The 18514-nt window shown below is 36.5% G+C and overlaps 1 protein-coding gene across 2 annotated transcripts in view; it reads right to left on the reverse strand.

Moving 5' to 3' along the window:
- Window positions 1-14024: 14024 nt before the first annotated feature.
- LOC148030575 (gamma-glutamylcyclotransferase 2-3-like) overlaps window positions 14025-18514 on the reverse strand; it is a 63592-nt gene continuing 59102 nt past the window's right edge. For both annotated transcript variants that reach the window (XR_015692227.1, XR_015692226.1), the window contains one exon: window positions 14025-17022. The gene's annotated coding sequence lies outside the window, so the exon portion shown is untranslated. The remainder of the gene's footprint in view (window positions 17023-18514) is intronic.

Below are 18514 nucleotides of genomic sequence, written 5' to 3' on the forward strand. Positions count from 1 at the left end.
CTCATGCCATCTTCACTTGCCACAGCCTATTGGCTCTCTCTCCCACCATGATCAATTGGTAGTCAATCTTCTTCAATTCTTCATCCAACTCTTAAGCCTTTTCTTCAAGATTGTAAAACACATATTTTCCTTACTGGGTCTTCTCTAAGGCTTTGATCATCTTCTTTGTCTACTCAATCAGTTTGAGCCACAACTCCTTGTGATTGATTTTGAGCCAGTAACATAACTCATCCTCCTCTTCAAAGAAAGTGCGTCCATATCATGCCATGGGTCTCTTTCAACTTTTTTTGGCATAGCATGTTCTCTTCCAATTTTCAACAAGTATCACACCCGCCAAGGGTGGGGGGGGGGGGGGGGGGGATCTTGTTGCATTGTGCGACATGTTATGGTAGGATCTCTTCCACGTCTATGAGCCTACTCCCTTCTCAAGCTATGATGTTATGCACTAGAGTCGTTGTGATACCAAGTGTAACGAACCATCACGAGATTTCAAGTCATAACCTGTCATGAGAAATAAAAATGGCACAACGAAAAGGCACATAAGATATATCACTAAGGAATCCTTTGTATTCATGATATAGAAAGATATAACATTGAGCCGCATCTTAGGGCTACACCCTCATGACGTGGCACATGTGAGGGTTCACCATTAAGCATGGGGAATCACATGTAGAAGCACATCCCAAGTAAGGCTTAAGTGACTACCAATCCCTATATAGGTGGTCAGGCAGCAACGACATGGCACACCTACAACGCCACATACACACACACACACACACACTCTCTCTCTCTCTCTCTCTCTCTCTCTCTCTCTCTCTCTCTCTCTCTCTCTCTCTCTCTCTCTCTCTCTCTCTCTCTCTCTCTCTCTCTCTCTCTCTCTCTCTCAAAATCAAGGATAATTAACACAATCATAGATGCCACAAAACAATGTGGATGGATGAGAAGAAGAGAGGGAGAAAGAGTCCTTCGCAAGCAAGTTGAGGAAATGAATAATTATAAAATGAGCATCATTAATGTGAAGTCTATCCATTTGAACAAAGTGCAACTGAATTCCAACATATCCACTCTAATGCTCATAATTCATATATAATATTTAAAACAAATGGTTTTTAAATCTACATCTCTAAGCCTCTATAATTGCACGGCCTTTACAAGTGGGTACCCAATAAAGTTATTAGAGAGAAAGAGAGAGGGAGAGAGACAGAGACACAGAGAGACAGAGAGACAGAGAGAGAATATTTAAAAACCAAGAGAGCTAAAGGATATAAAATCAAGAAAAATGAAAATTAAGAGCAGAGAGAGATAGAGAGAAGGGGGAGGGGAAAGAAAAAGAAAGGAGAAAGAGTGAGAGGTGGGGGAAGAGAGGGAGAGGGAGAGGGAGAGGGAGAGGGAGAGGGAGAGGGAGAGGGAAACAAAGAGGGAGGGCAAGGGCGAAGGCGATGGGGATGTGGATGGGGATAGGGATGGGGATGGGGAAGGGGAAGGGGAAGGAGAAGAGTGAAAGTGAGAGGATGATGATGATCATGAGAAAAGACAAAAAAGAGTGTGAGAGAGGGGAGAGAGGGGAGTTCTAACATCCAAAACTCCAATATATCCAAGAAAAAGTAAGAGAATCAAAGTTGCACTTTCCTTGATACACTTTGCAATAGCTTTGCACGATAGTATGTAGTTGTTGCAAAGTTACCTAATGCTTGTGTACACAAGGAAGCATATTTACATGTTATTTTGGTTGTGGCTAAGGGAATGCCTAAATCTCCGCAAAGCTTCCCAAACCTATAAAAATGTAGCAAAACTCTCAAAGTTTGCATAGTAGCTAAGAAATGTGTTTCTTTCAATTTAAAACTTACGAAACGTTTCTTAAACTATAAAATGTTTCTGAGAGTAAAAACATGGGGGTTTTTTTTTTGTGAGTTGGAACCCAAAACATGGTTTTTTTAATAAAAACTATCAAGTAATGTTAAACATGATGCTATTGATTATGTGAAATAACTCATGAGGGCTCAAGATTTTGGATGAGAGACTAATTTTTTTGTGATTTTGTTTAGTTATTGGACTTTGTCAATCTAGTATCTATTCTTGTCTTTAGAGTTGATTATTATACAACTTTAGTCTCATTTATGAGTTATTTATGATATATTATGATTCTTTCTCAATTTTGACATTTTGTCACTTTGTTTTGAAATAAGAATCATGATCTTGCAACTTGACTCGATCCATATTGTAGATAGGCTATTTACATGTTTATTTCAATTTTCTTTGTATGATATAAATGAATCGTAATGTTTGAGTTCTAAACCATATTATAGCTGTCCAAAGACTAACTTTGACATAAGTGACAAGTCAATAATGGATCATAGATATGTAGTGTATTATTCTCAATTGACTATATTATCACTCAAGCTCAATTGGCCATTCTTTGTTTAAGAGAGAGTTCCATAGAGATTTAGAACATCTTTCCTTAGAGGTTTAGAACCTCTTTCCCTAGTAACTATTAAAAATCCCTATATCAAAAAACCTCTGTTTTTTATTTTACCCCCTCTTGAAAAAATATTATGGAACACGTTTCTGACATTTTGTTTCTAAACGTTTCTTGCTGCTATACAAGTTTGAATTTCATCATGTTAAGTGTATAATCATTAATAAAATGATGAATGTCGTATCCTCTCTCTTTTTGCGGATGCAACAACAAGCGCTTCTCCCCCCTTTCCTCTCTCTCTCTCTCTCTCTCTCTCTCTCTCTCTCTCTCTCTCTCTCTCTCTCTCTCTCTCTCTCTCTCTCTCTCTCTCTCTCTCTCTCTCTCTCTCTCTCTCTCTCTCAAACCGATGTCTAACACAAAGCTACGTGTCTCAACAACGATTGATGTATGACGTGAATGTACCTGACCCAATTGTACCGAAGCGTGAATGCTGATGTGAATGTACCTAACATGACTAATGTATTGACGCGTGAATGCAAACATGGATATACTGATAAGACAATGACCACTCTGCCTGATAGTGCGGGCTCTCACTAACTCTGGCTAACGTTAATGTGTTGATGTGACAATGACTACTCTAGGGGTACCGACACGGATACCTATCATGATCAATACACTAACTAATAGACAATGAGTATGATCCTAGCACAACAACGAGACTATTCCCAATAGGGGGTTGCTCATCAGTCAAACAAGCATAAGAACTTGCTTTCTTGGCATTGAGTGGATGTCTTAGATTGCAAGATGCCAGAGACTATTGAAAGAGAAACCAGCGAGCATGAAACTGAACTTCACACACAACCAATTTGGCTGGCCATAGGAGGCACTACATCAGAGGGGTGTTACAAGACTCCAACTAAAGATGAGAAGTTTTACTATAGATAAAACAGAAGGAGAGCTCATGAAAATGCCACTCCCACAAGTGCCAAGTGATGGACAAAGATGCAAAGGCTGATTGTTGCAACAAATGATTTGAATGACGTGAAAGCCCTCATAAGAGGTGAGATTGCAGCAATATGTATACCAATGATTGACAAGGTAACAAGTGACATGAATGTAATGCAAGAAACATGGGGAAAGGAATTAAATGCCAAAATGGATACAAACCTGAAAGCATGTATGAAGGTGTGGGGAAGCATGCAACAAAAAGTGATGAATGACATGGATACAAAGCAAAAAGACATATATGACAATTTGCAAGAGACATTCAAAGGGAGCTAAGTATTTCTCAATGATGGATACACAAACAGCAATGCCAGTTGCACCGAAATTAAAGAAAGAGGTGGAAAGTTTAAAAAAGGACATGCATACATGGGTGAATGTGGTAGAGGGAGCTCAAAAGAACGTAGAAAATGTCGAGCATACAATGAAAGAAAATGCACAATGAATTGAAATAGTCAAAAGAAACAAAGGGATGCCTCATAACAAAGTAGAAATGATGAATGCAACACTAGAAGAGGAAGCAAAAATAAAACTCCGTGCATTAAGTGTTTGTGTGGTGGGATGGACTGAAAAAGGAACCCCTCTAAAGGATAATGCTAAAACACTTTGTGCTAAAATGGGTGTGAATGAGACATGCATTATGGATGCATGGAGGGTAAGTGATCCAAGTGGCAAAAGAGGTCAGATCCTCATGCTGAAATTTGAGAACGTGGATAATAAGAGGGCCTTCCTCTCAAAAAGAAAGACTGAAAAATGTGAAAAGGTTTATCTCGATGAGGATCTCACACCTATATAGTTAAGAGGAGCATAGAAGAGCTAGCATGCCAATGATGTTGGAGGCACGTAAATAAGGCAAGTATGTTATTTATAGAGATGGCAGAGTAATCATAGCAAAACGAAGGTCGCAATGACAATACGCAACCTATAAGACTTTAAGGATGTCCCTTTGGAATTGTAATGGTTCAATGAGACTTGATGCAGGTTATTTTGAGGATGTCTTTCGTGGGACTGATATAGTTATGTATATAGAAACACATCAATGTATAAGTTCTAGATTACGAGATGTTGTGGGATACAAATGGGAGAGTGTTTGTAGGCCTCAACCTCATAGGTTAGGAGAAACTAGAGGGTCAAGCAAGGTTGCTATTCTTTATCATGAGAATCTCCAAGACATGATTCATGTGGTGTCACGAGATGTGCAAGCTAGATATATGTGGGTAAGACTAAGGATAGGGTGCTCGAGGGATCTATATTTTGTTGTATGTTACTTCCCACCTTCCAATTCAACATTTGCCCCTCAGGAGGGATCACCATTTGAAGTACTAGATGAGGACATTATGAGGTATGCAAGCATTGGGGACATACTACTAATGGGATACTTTAAAGCTCGAATAGGAAGTGGGCAATCAAGCTTTTATGATACTGAACATGAGATTTGGCATTGGACAAGACAGTACATCTCAAGATAAGGAGATAACATCATATGAATCCCATTTGCTAGCATTAGGAAGTACTCATGGACTAGTTATATTCAATGGCTTATCCAGATGGCCAGAAACGGATGCTTTCACTTGTTGGAACAACAAGAAGGGAGCCAACATTGTGGACTATGTAATGGGATCACCAGCATTAATTCCAAAAATTAAGCAGTTTGAGATATCTGACAAGCCAATTTGTATAGCAACTGACCATGCAATCCTAAAATTCACCCTAGCATGTGGTCAAATATAGGGAACATGCACACAGGTACATACATTTTCGTATTATGATTTTATAGAGAAAACTTTGCATATCTATATTGATGCAGTACGAGATGGCTTAAGCCAACTAGACCAACATGAACCACTAGAGGATGTCACTAAATCTCTAGCGAAGATTTTACATACAACAGCTATAGAGGCATTCGCATGTAAGATGAACTCTACTGCACCATGCAGATGCACTGCTCCTCAAAATGCTTGGTATGATGATGACTGTAGACAAGGACCCGCCTACAGAGGGATATTACACTAGGGAGATGCACACACAAGCATGCAAGGAATGTCTTCCATCGTCATGTGCGAAAAAAGAAGAGGGATTATCTAGCCCAAACTAGAGTCTAAGATGTATCAGCTCTTTCTGAGCAGGGACAACAAGAAGGCATGGAGGAAATTTCATGGTAGACAACCCCCAATTGAGTTGATGTCACCTACGATATGGCATGAACATGCTAGTGCATTGTATGATGTTCCATCAAAAGAGCAAATTACCTATCCATCAAACTCTAGGCCAACACAATGTGGATTCTTTATAGAAAAAATGGTGAGGTATGCCATTTGGAGGTTAAAGAATGGGAGAGCACATGATCAAGATGGCCTTGTGGTAGAACATTTTGCACATGTATGTTATGCAGTGGCCCCTATCTTGTCAAATATCTTCAATACAGTTGTATGTGAGGGGGTTTCCAACAAGTTGGTGTGACCACACAATAATGCCAATTTTAAAGAGCAGAGATCCATTGGTCACTGACAATTACCACACTATTATGATTAGCCATATGCTAGCGAAGATATATGCCTCTATTGTGGAGCATGAGTTGAGTTGGTGGGCTGAAAAAAAGGGGATATGGTGTGCAAGACAAGCTGGCTTCCGCCAAAAGTACTATACATTAGACCATTTATTCACACTGAGGGCCTTGATTGAGGGATGATCACAAAGGTAAAAAATATATATTGTTTTTTCATGGATTTCCACAAAGCTTTTAATATAGTACCACGTGCAAGCAAGGTTTTCTTCATACGTAGTATGAACTACTAATCCGTACAATACAATACAGTACATATCCGTACGATTTAGTATGAAAAAATAGGCCATTTTTTGCCACTCTCCTTCAAGCCTACAATTTTCTTTTTTTCTTTTTCATTTCTTTTTTTTCTTCTTTCTTTCTTATTTCTCTCCCCCAAGCCTCTCTCTCTCTCTCTCTCTCTCTCTCTCTCTCTCTCTCTCTCTCTCTCTCTCTCTGAAGCTCCTCACGCCCTCTTTTTCTCTCAACTCCCTCCCTCCCTCTCTCTCTCTCTCTCTCTCTCTCTCTATATATATATATATATATATATATATATATGAGCTATAGTTGCACTAGTACCACGTATGAAAGGTTTCATACGATGCCATACTTAAGGTATCATACCTTATGTATTAGTACCATAAGGTACCAACTTAATGGATACATCCTTTCCCATTTGAATTGCACTTTGGGATGAGCTAAATGCTCCTTATATTAATATGATTCTCCCATGAGATTAGGTCATTTGAGATTCAAACAATTTCTCTAAACCTTCTCTCTCTCTCAAACCCACACTTCTCTTATTTGTATGATCATTCATGTATGATGTATCGACTCCCATCTATGTAGTTGTAAGTTGTAGGTAGCATTAGTGCATGTTACCCATATAGAAATTAGGTTTTGGCATTTTACCCTCAAGTATTCATCTTATATACTCTAATAGCATTTCTATTTAGACTTGAAATATCTATTCTATTATCTTTAGTCCAAAATAATCAAGTTTCTTTTTTGTACTAATATTGTACCATACCTTGTAAAATCTTAAGGTACCATTTAGTACCGTATTTTATCATACCGTACCTTTTCTACCTAACAACTATGCGTGCAAAACTCATGCAAAGGTTGCAAACCATTGGGGTCCCACTGAATATGCAATGGTGTATTTATATATCATATGAGACAGTGACAAGTAGAGTACGAGTGCCTGGAAGAACAACATACTCAATGTCTAGCATAATTGGTATAAAGCAAGGCTCTCCACTCTCTCCTTTGTTGTTTGGATTGTACATTGACAAGATTTCAAATTATATACACCGATGGAGTGGTAAGGAGAACTTTGGACCATTGAGACGGGTGATGGACTATGAGGACCAGAGATGTTTGGGTCTTTTCTTATTGGAGCTCCAATGGCACAGAGTAGCATTGTTACAAGATAGGAGCCAATCCCATCCACATCCACCCCTCTAAAGAGTAGTTACAAACTTTCTCAATATAGCTAAACCCCCAACCACTGCCACCTTAGACACTACATCTCCGACTGACATGCGCCATCGAGGGACATCATCAGGTGGCATCACAATAGATATAGCTAAAGTGTTATGCAAAGCATGATGCCCTAGGGTACCTTCTCAACAATGTAGGCATACTCATATGCAACACATTTGTGCCACAATTGCTTGCTACAGACCAAGATTATTGTGCTAACTCAATCGGAGATAGCTGGCAAAGTTTTGGTGGATTCCATAGACTAAGAGGGAGATACTCTATACTCTTTTCTTATTTTCATTTCCCATTTCAGATATCATGTAGATCTAGGCATAATTTTGTTTTTCTTCTCTGATGAGAGATGATGATACCAATTGTATTGGTTATGGTCTCATAGGCCATCCTAGCCTTCTAGAGATGTTAATCTCTCTCTCTCTCTCTCTCTCTCTCTCTCTCTCTCTCTCTCTCTCTCTCTCTCTCTCTCTCTCTCTCTCTCTCTCTCTCTCTCTCTCTCTCTCTCTCTCTCTCTCTCTCTCTCTCTCTCTCTCTCTCTCTCTCTCTCTCTCTCTCTCTCCAAAAAACCCTCCAAAAAACCCTCCAAAACCCCTAACCTACTCACACCCCCTAACTTTGCATGCCACCTTCCTCTATAAGAGAGAGCAAAAGAGAAATCATAATAACATTGCATGAAGCTATCACGAAGCAGCCCAACGTTCCTTACATGCAAAGAATACTACTTTACTTTATTAGAGGCCAACGTTGTTGCCAAATTTAGATTTTCATGTGGATACCATTTCACATGTGCCTTGTTTCATTCAAACTCAAAAAATGTATGTCTTATATGCTATATGATTTGCCCAATTAAAATGCATTAGAGGGATTGGACAAGGTGCATACATCACTTCAAGAAACATCAACTAATTGTAACTATAATCCAAAGAAAACATCTAGAAATTACATGTGTTCCTTGTGTTAGGCAAACATTAGAGTTTCTTTTGAAAGACATAGGGAATTTGCTTTTATCCCATCTACATTATTAGATCCCAACTTTGTCAAATTTGTGTGTGATCATCCTTTCACGCATGCCTTGTTTGGATCAAAATTACAATATGATATTTTGTGCTACACAACTTAAGTAATAGAGAAATCAAATAGCATGCATATAGCACTTTAAGAAACAATAGCTAAACACGAAGCAATTTCAACAAGATAGTGGGCATTATAAAACCATCTTTTAACTTGCTTTGAATGGTTGATTCAAAAAAAAATCATGATTAGTACGATACATTGGAAATTTTCAAAGGCTATTTATCTAATCCATTATTCTCAAGCAATGAACATATTTGAATAAATAGATTAGCCTCATATTGATTGCACTCAATTGCATACATCACTACGTAGAGCATATTTGCATTAGATCCAAAGTATCAACTCCATCTTCGATTGAGTAATAATAAACTTATCAATGACTTCAAGCATGTGTAGTTATTAGGAGGGCAATAACATTTTTAATCAATGTATGCAATCAATTGACAAGCTTGGCATTTGGTGATCCACGGATCTTAGAGGAAATTGATCATCCATTTCCACCCACGTAGTGCAAACAACCTATCAATTTCGCATTTACGATAAAGATTACTTTAAAAAACATTGTTCCTTGCAATGTTCTCTAACAATGCTATGTGAGATTGGTTAAGCCATGGTTTTATTCATACTATGGCGTAGTCACCTTCAAGCATATTTTGGAACGGCCAAATTTATATATACGCCAATATAAGTATATTAACTATGTCAACATACATTGCATGGTGGAAATTTAGTTCATCTCCAATGTTTGACATCAAACATGGTAGGGCAACGTCAACTCTTTTTGGTTGTTGGATGAGTTTGATGCTCAATTTGATCCATAGTACTACATATGTAATAAGTGGTAAGTTATCTATGGCAAGTGATGTGTGTGTATATGTGTTTGTGTGAAAACAAACAAGAGGGGAGAGAGGTGAAGCACTCAAGAGCACGCGCACACACCAAATCAATGGAGACTTAAGAACATAGAGAGATAGTGTTGAAATCTTTTTTTATTTCTTCTTTCACACAAAAGAACTAATTCTACAACATGATAAAAGACTAATATGAAAGTACCACAACCTATGTACACATTGTCACTAAGTGTGAACCACAACCTATGTACACAATATCACTAGGTGTGAATCCGCTAAGGAAAGAAGAGGTGGCACAATGAACTTGCCATAACCAAGGATGGACTACGTGGATGTCATCCAGCTGTAGAATCACTAGTGTATCCTCATGTCAGTCACCTAACACGCCAATGGATAATATCGTGCCACAGCACCAAGGCAAATAGTGGATACTAGCTCATGTAAAGCTCGACATCTTAACACTTCCTCTCGAGCTCATGAACTCCAAGCATAGTCTTGAAGCATTGAAGCTTCTTAGCTCCCAAGACCTTGGTAAAAGTATCAGTAGCTTAATCCTTAGTGTTGACATAAACCAAGTCAATATCACCTGCTAAAACCCGCTCTTAAATGAAATGGCAATGGAGATCTATGTGTTTGGTCTGTGCATGACATACTAGATTCCTAACCAAATAAACGTTGCTAAGGTCCACTTGCATCCCCAAATCACCAAGTAGCTTGTGTAACCAAGCTACCTCACATACTACAAATGCAACACCTCTGTACTCTGCCTCCGTACTAGACAAGGTAATTGTCGCTTGTTTCTTGCTACTCTAAGTAACAGTGTCACTACTAAAGGAAAACATAAAAGAATTGGTAGATCTCATGTATAAAATGCTACCAGTCCAATCTACATCTGTGTATGTAACCATGCAAGTCTAATGGTACATTTGCACCATAGAATAAGACATAGTCCAATGTGGACTTGACATAGCACAATGTACATCACACTGCATCCACATGTGGCTTCCATGAAAGTTGCATAAAATGACTCTTCAACCAATTGTATAGTTTAGATCTGACCTAGTGATCATCAGATAGATAAGGCTACCCACAATCTTCCAATACATAGTGGCATCCTCAATCAAGTCACCCTCAAGTGCACTAAGCTTAGCATTAATATCCAAAGTATAGAAATAAGCTTACAATCAGCTATATCATACTTCTGCAACATATCCAATGCATATTGTCTTTGTGCAACCACATATCCTCTGAAGTCTTAATTATCTCTATCCCAAGAAAATAGCATAGCTCTCCTGAATCATTTGTCTCAAATTCAACCTTGAGAAGACTCTTCACATTGTCAATCTATATCTTTGTATCACCCATAATGATCAAATCATCCACATATATAGTAATGACCACAATACATGTATCATTCCCACATACAAAGCAAGTGATCAATCAGAGCTCTACAAAATCCAATATTGACAATGTATTTTGCAATCTTGACATGGCATACCCTAGATGCTTACTTAAGTCCATACAAGGCCTTACGAAGCATGTATACATAATCTACATGATTGTCACTTACATCACCAAGGGGTTGCTCTACATAAACTTCATCTTGTAACTTCCCTTGCAAGAAGGAATTCTTAGCATCCATTTGATGCATGATCCAACCTTTTGATGTAGCCACCACTATGACAGCTAGTGGCCATTTTAGCCACTAGAGCAAATGTCTCCTCAAAATCAAAACCATGTGTCTACATATACCCTTTGGCAACCAACCATATCTTATAGTGCTTAATAGATCCATCTAACTTTTGTTGGACCTTGTAAACCCATTTACAACCAATACTTACTTGCCTTCAAGTAAGGGCACTAACTTCCATGTGTCATTATCCATAAGTGTAACCATTTTTTCATCCATAGTATGATACCAATACTTATTTCCCAATACTTTCTCAAAACAAGTGGATTCCGCATTCTACACAACCTTAGATATGTATACATAGTAATGAGCTACATAGCTATCATATGTCAATCGCTGCATTGGCTTACACTCTACTTGATCTACGTGGACCTGAAACAAAACCAAGTGCTTTAGCATCCTCTTGTGCCTTCTGCACACCAGGTGTTTTAATAGATGGAATCCCAAACTCCTCATCCAAGCTCTACTCAGAGCCATCTGAATCAACATCAACATGGGAGAAACCTAATGATATATCTATCACAATAAGTGAGTTCCCAACTTTCTCTTTATATTTTCTTGATATTTATGATGTACTTAGTGGTGTAACCTATGACCTTAATCTGGCAATCCAAGATCCATCAACAGAAGCATGACTATGAGACTTTTGTGGTCCACTCGATATTTATAACTGCTGATATGTTTTCTACACAATCATACTCTCATACTTGCCAAATCCAATTTCATTCTACACATTAGTGCATCAACTACTCATTTCATCAAAGACAACATCCCTGCTAAGTCTTAGCTCATGTGTAGCAAGGTTATAACATCTATATTCCTTCTACTCAAGAGAATATCCAACAAATACATGTTTTTTACTTTGGGATCCAATTTACTATGCAACTCATTAAGAATATACACATAAAAAATATATCCAAAAACTTTCAAAAGTGATAAATTAAGCTTTGTACTCATAAGTTTCTCTTCAAGTGTCATACCATATACATCAGCCATATACAACAGCAATGGGTGTCCTACTCATAATGTATACATCTATAGCAACCTCTTCAGTCCAATAGTAATAATGTAAGTTTCTTCTTAATATCAATGCACAAGCCACCTCTCCAATATGCTTGTTTTTTTCTCAACAATTCCATTTTACTATGGAATATATCTACATATTCAAGCAAACTTATATCAAAAGTTTAAAATATGCCAACATGTTTTTTTTTGCAATCAACCTACAATCATTTTTTAGATCTTCTACACAACCACCATCAAATGTAAACCAAACTTGCAGTCCTTGTTTTACAATTTGATTAACATAAACTAAATTTTTAGTAATATTTGATGTATGCAACATGTCAGTCAAGTACTTAGTTTTACCATTTTGAATACTCAAAGAAACATTTTCAACATGATGTTCATGAGAAGTCATGTGATTAGAGACACTTGAATCTACATACCATACATCATTCTTTGATAAACCATTAGTAGTCATAGCATTTATAAAGTGATGTATAACAAACAATTATTCACTTGTCATTATTATATTTGCTACTGAATGCATAATTATCTTAATTTTTTCCATTTCTAATTTTGGTTTTCTTTTTGAATCAATCTTTAGAAGTTAACATTTTTTACCACAATGTCAGTATTCTCTTTATCACCAAAATTTTGTAGTATATTCAAATATGCAACTTGTCCTCTTTGACTCCCTCTTTCTCAAGACTACTATCCTCCTCTATATTGTTGTGTATTATAACATTGACCATTACCACCACCTTGCCCTCTCCCACGACCTCTACCTCTACTAGTAGAGTGAAACACATATTCAGACTTGTTCTTGCTTTGAGAAGAAAATGAATCCAAGCCAAGGTTCTTCTCCTCGAGGATCAGCATAGATATCAAGTGTGCAAAATCAAGGATATAATATCTTATATTCATAGATGACTTGAAGCTATTGTATTCATCTCCAAGTCCATCTAAGCATGCATATACAACAACATCATCATCAACTATCACACTGATAGATCCAAGAGTTTCCACAATACTCTTGATCTTCAAGGCATAATCATTAATGGATTGATTCTCTCTTTTCACTTGATTCAATTCTTGCCAAATCGTTTCATGCAATGACAAGGGTTTTAAATTTCTACAAATAGTCCATCATACTATCTGTGGCACTAACAAACACTAGTACATGACTTTATTCCATATTTGCTCCCAATCTTTCTTAGTCTTTAACTATTCTGTAGTAGCATTCCGTACAAAAACTTCATGTGCTTTTGCCATCTCTCCTTCAATGTAATTACAAATACATTTATTCTTCAAAAAATTTGTCATCCTAAACTTTCATACAAGATAATTATTCTTATCAATCTTCTCAAAAATAATTTGGATAGATTTATCAGACATTTTGATAAAACAAAAAACATTGCAAAAACTTGCATTCTACAAATAAGCTAATAACAAGTGCACCACAATTAAACACTCAATACTTTTCATTAGCAACATAACAATAACTACAATCTGCAATATATATACAAATGTCTTTTTGTATCCACAACCCAACAAATATCTGAAACCTTATAAATTCAAAATATGTAATTTGTGTGCATGTAAACTGCACACATTCAAAACTGCAATATATCCAAAAACTATTTTCAAGACCACTTATAGATTCAGAACGGAGATCGAAATGATCTCAGATGCAAAAAATGACAACATGCAAGGTCTAAAGGGCTTATCTACAATATGTAAATTGTTCTTCTTACTCACCAAGTTTCATTGTAATAGGAGATTGCAACCCTGCCAACCTTAAGAGCCTCCTAAGGCTATAATCTAAGACAAATCAAGCAAGGTGAAAAAGCATCTTACATGTTGCTTGTTTGCTTGCTTTTGTGCTCCAATGCCTTCACCTTGCCTTTCAATCAAGCTTCACACAAACGTGGATGGCTCTAATGCCATAAAAACAAACAAGAGGAGAGAGGTAAAGCACTCAAGAGCACACACACATACACATCAAAGCAATGAAAACTTTAGAACATAAAGAGATCAAATTGAATCTTTTTCTTAAACTTCATTCTTCTTTCACACAAAAGAACTAAGTCTACAACATTATAAAAGACTAATATAAAAGTACCACAACCTACGTACACACGGTCACTAAGTGTGAATCTAGCACAATGAATATGCAATAACCAAGGATGGACTACGTGGATATAGTCCAACTATAAAATAATTGGTGTATCCTCATATTAATCACCTAGCATACCAGTGAATAATATCATGCCAAAGCACCAAGCACGTAGTGGATGCCAACTCATGTAAAGCTTGACATCTCAACTGTGTATGTGATGATCATAGAAAATGAGACAATGTGTATTTTGTGTGTGTGTGTGTGTATATGTGTGTGAGAGAGAGAGAGGAAGGGAGGGAGGGAGAGAGAAGATATTAAAATAATTTCAAAACTAAAAGATGAGATAGAGTTATGTGTGTGTGCCTATGTGTATGTGTGTAGAGAGAGAAAGAGAGAGAGGAAGAAAAATAAAACAAACAAATAGTGTTTTTTTCTTACTTTATCAACAAACATATAATAGAGAAGAACCAACGTAAACTGACCTAAATAAGGTTTTAAAACATAAATATTATGAAAGTGGTCGAATATTAATCAAACCAAAAGGCATAACTAAATAATCATAGTATTCATAACTTCTTCAAAATGCAATTTTGAAAATATTCTAAGCTCTAACTTTAACTAGATGAAAACGTTGCCTAAGGTTAGTCTTTGTAAAATACAATTGTTTACATATAACTTATATTAATGGTTAAAATAAAAGACTTTTAAAAATTAAGGTAAAGAAAAAGATAAAGAAAGGAAAGGATAGATAGATAGCTTGCTTTTTTCTCTATTATACAATAGCTACGATCTATTTATAAAAGAAAGTAACATTCAATCACATACTCAATTATCTAAACTATGTATCAGACAATAAGTTAATTATTCATTGATATGTGATTAAAAAGAGTAATTAACTTAAACCTTAAACATATAGACTTTAAAAATAATCAATATAATTTAGTTAACTTTCTTCACTTTAAAATAAATTCAATTAAAAATTCACCATTATTGGGTTAATTTGTTCGTTGAAATAAAGTATAATACAACATACTATTACTTAATTTATGCTATTCACATTATAATAATTTGCTATCATTAAATGGCTTATTCTTCTCAATTAGTGTCCAAGCTTCAGCAAACAAAAGATAAGGTTGCTAAATCTAGTGACATTTTGGACATTTGTACAAATATGATGTTCATTTGTCTTGGATATTTGTATATACAGTTATGCGTAGAACAACATTTTGTACAACTTGTATGTTAACCATTGTTTGTGACCCGAAATGCCTACACATCAGTAAATTATCTAATCAAGAGTCTAAAGGACTTTTACAATTTTATATTGTTTGAGAATAGGACCAACCTTGGTTTTTGAATTATGCATCTTAGGTGCCTTCAAGTGGAACCATTTAAGTAGAAAGCAACAATGGTGAATGGGAATGCACGTAAGAGATGGCAAGTCTACATTTCATAGACTACAATCACAAATTAGCAATCACTAAATGTTTTTCTAAATCATAATATGGTTGGAGAAAGGTTTTGCTTTATCATAGTAAGGTTGAAGGTGCAATACAAAAATGGTAAGAAAAACAAATTTCAAGAATTCAATATATCGAGGAAGCTCAAAATGACCTAATGATGTCTTGGAAAATCCACAATAACATATTCTCCCAACAAGGATAAATAGTACTTTGTCACCACCTACACCTCTTAAGGGCCCTATACATAGATACATTAGCTTTCTAAAGTCTTCGCAATTTCTAATTTGAGTGTCTAGGTCTAGCAATGTGAAAGAAACCTCTATTTTGTCTCCCTATTGAGTCCCAAAGGAAATTCTTGCATCAAATTTGTACTTCGACTAACTTCCTTTCTAGAACCAATCTCCACTCTAGCAAACATACATCCTCTCAACTACCCATCTGCAACATGGACTTCTCTCCACATTATGTAGATGGACATTGTATGTATCAATCTTTGAGTGTTCTTTCATTTTTCCTTCTCTTCCACTCTTGCATTCTCTTTCTTCTCATTAAGCATGTAGATATGGTAGTGAGTTTGAGACACCATGATTTTCTTAACCTTTGAGCTATTTTCTGTGTTTTGTACTCCACATCTCAGATCTTATGAATCATAGAAACTTCAAGTGCACTCAACCATTGAGAGGAAGCTTCTTCACTTCAGCTTAAGAGCAAGGAAAAGTCTGACAGCTACAAACCCACATAAAAAAGAAACACTAGTGTGCCCAAAGAAGTTTACTAATGACTAAGTGCATGCCTATGTTAAAGAATACATAGTGAGGATATGTGACCATTTTAATCTTTTGAAGAAAACTCCATCTAGCACTTAATAGCAAACAAAGTTTATACAATTGGTTCTTGTTTTGAGTGTATCATCTTGGTTCAATTTTCTTTTTAGGTTTAACTACTTGCTTGGCCCTCTTGGTTAGGTTTAATTCGTAGGTGTAGGATATTCAATGCACCCTCATTTGATACCTTTACAACAATATTCCATTTAAAATATGATTTGTCTTTTCCTTATTGGTTTAATGCCTTTACAACAGCATTCCATTTAAAATATGATTTGTCTTTTCCTTCTTGGTTTAAAATATGAGTGTACTACTTGTTATTTTAAATTACTGAAATGGAAAATAACCAAGCTAACTTTACAAACTCAAAATATTGGAGTATTGATAGTACTAGAGGTGGCACCAACTCCAAACTCTAACAAGTGTTTTTCTTTTTGGGTTGAAATTGCGCCAAATTATGGGCATAGAATGTATTGAATCAAAGAAACTAGCACTTGGTCAACTTGATCCTTGATCCTTGATACCTTCTAGCATACCTAGAAATTTGATTTTCGTAATTAGATTTTATCATACTAAATTGAGTCATCCTAGCCTACCAAAGAAGTAATCCTATGTGTGTGCACACACACGCACACATACAAATGGTGGTGTTCTATACATACATTTTGTGTGTGTGTGTGTGTGTGTGTGTGTGTGTGTGTGTTCGATCAACTTTTTTCTTTGGAGGACATTGTGTGTGTGTGTAGCTTGATAATCTTTAAAATTCCTCCAAGCTTTGCTATGGTACCAAAACAATACTCACATTCTACTTAGTTTCAAGACTCATTTAGGCACGCAAGTGCTAATTAGAGCATCCAACCAGTCCATCTTCCTTGAATGTTCAAACCTAAAAGTATCAAGTCTAGATTCATCTCAATAAGTTAATATGCTAGACTAGATAGAGCCAGTTTTGAGCAAGTTGAAGCTCTCAACAAATTAATATGCTAGACTTGATTAAGCTAGTTTTGAGCAAGTTGACACACAAAGACTAGAGTTGCTTGACCTAAGCCAAATATCTAGTTTGCCTCCTTTTGATCATTACAGCTCAAAACACTACCAAATTCCACTCGTCGATGTCCCGAAACTTTCACCATGTCAAATTGAAAGCGTGTTTCATCAGGCGTAAACATACTTGAAAGCTTTACAGATAATGATGTCTTATGAGGCTCATCTTGGCACAAAGCCTTCTATTGTGCATCTGTGTTGCTTACCTTAAGCTCTTCTACTGGAAAAACAACACAAAGTTGGATGCCAAGGGTATGAAGTGGATTTATTGGATACAAGAATGAATAGAGTATAAACATGCTAAAAAGAAAGTCTTCTTGTTAACAAGGATGTGATCCTTACTACAAATGCAACTCAGCCTCTTTTCTCATGTAAAAGGCCACAAGATTTATCCAATCCATATCTTTAATGTACCACTTTCTTTGCTGTCAAAAGACATCTTGATGAAGAGCATTTGCATGCTCCGAATAAAGGTTGTATGCAATTTGCAGATGAATTCTCCTAAAGGCCTTGAGGTTGCAAACTATGGCAAGATCAGTCAGGAAAAGATTCTACAGGATGTTATGGAGGGCATATACATCAAGACATCCACAGCACTCCCTTTTATCCTCTGCTCGTCAATGTGGCAATTCAAAGAGTGGCAGATAATGAGCTTTCCAAGAGCTTTCAGCAGTAAGGGTATTTGATAGGGAGATCTGGTTGCATTGTGACTCTTGCTAGACCTAAACAGAACCCCTGGTCATTATTTTGTGTGATAATCACATCATGCAGTCCAAGGGAACATCGTAATAACTGTGTGACAACATTAAGACCTCTTGCACCGCTGAATAAAGAGAGTGACCTTCGTAGGTTTGAAGCTGTCACATAATCTGCATCAAAATCTCTATAGATAACAGGGGATTCCTGACATCTCCAATTCTCTGATATTGCCTGATGTGCTTGTCTATTCTGAGCATCTAAATACATGATTATGGAGTTAAGTGC

Source organism: Lygodium microphyllum, chromosome 10, assembly GCF_053477565.2.
Source record: "Lygodium microphyllum isolate KBCC chromosome 10, Lygodium_microphyllum_v1.1.10, whole genome shotgun sequence".
In the NCBI taxonomy this organism is placed as follows: Eukaryota; Viridiplantae; Streptophyta; class Polypodiopsida; order Schizaeales; family Lygodiaceae; genus Lygodium; species Lygodium microphyllum.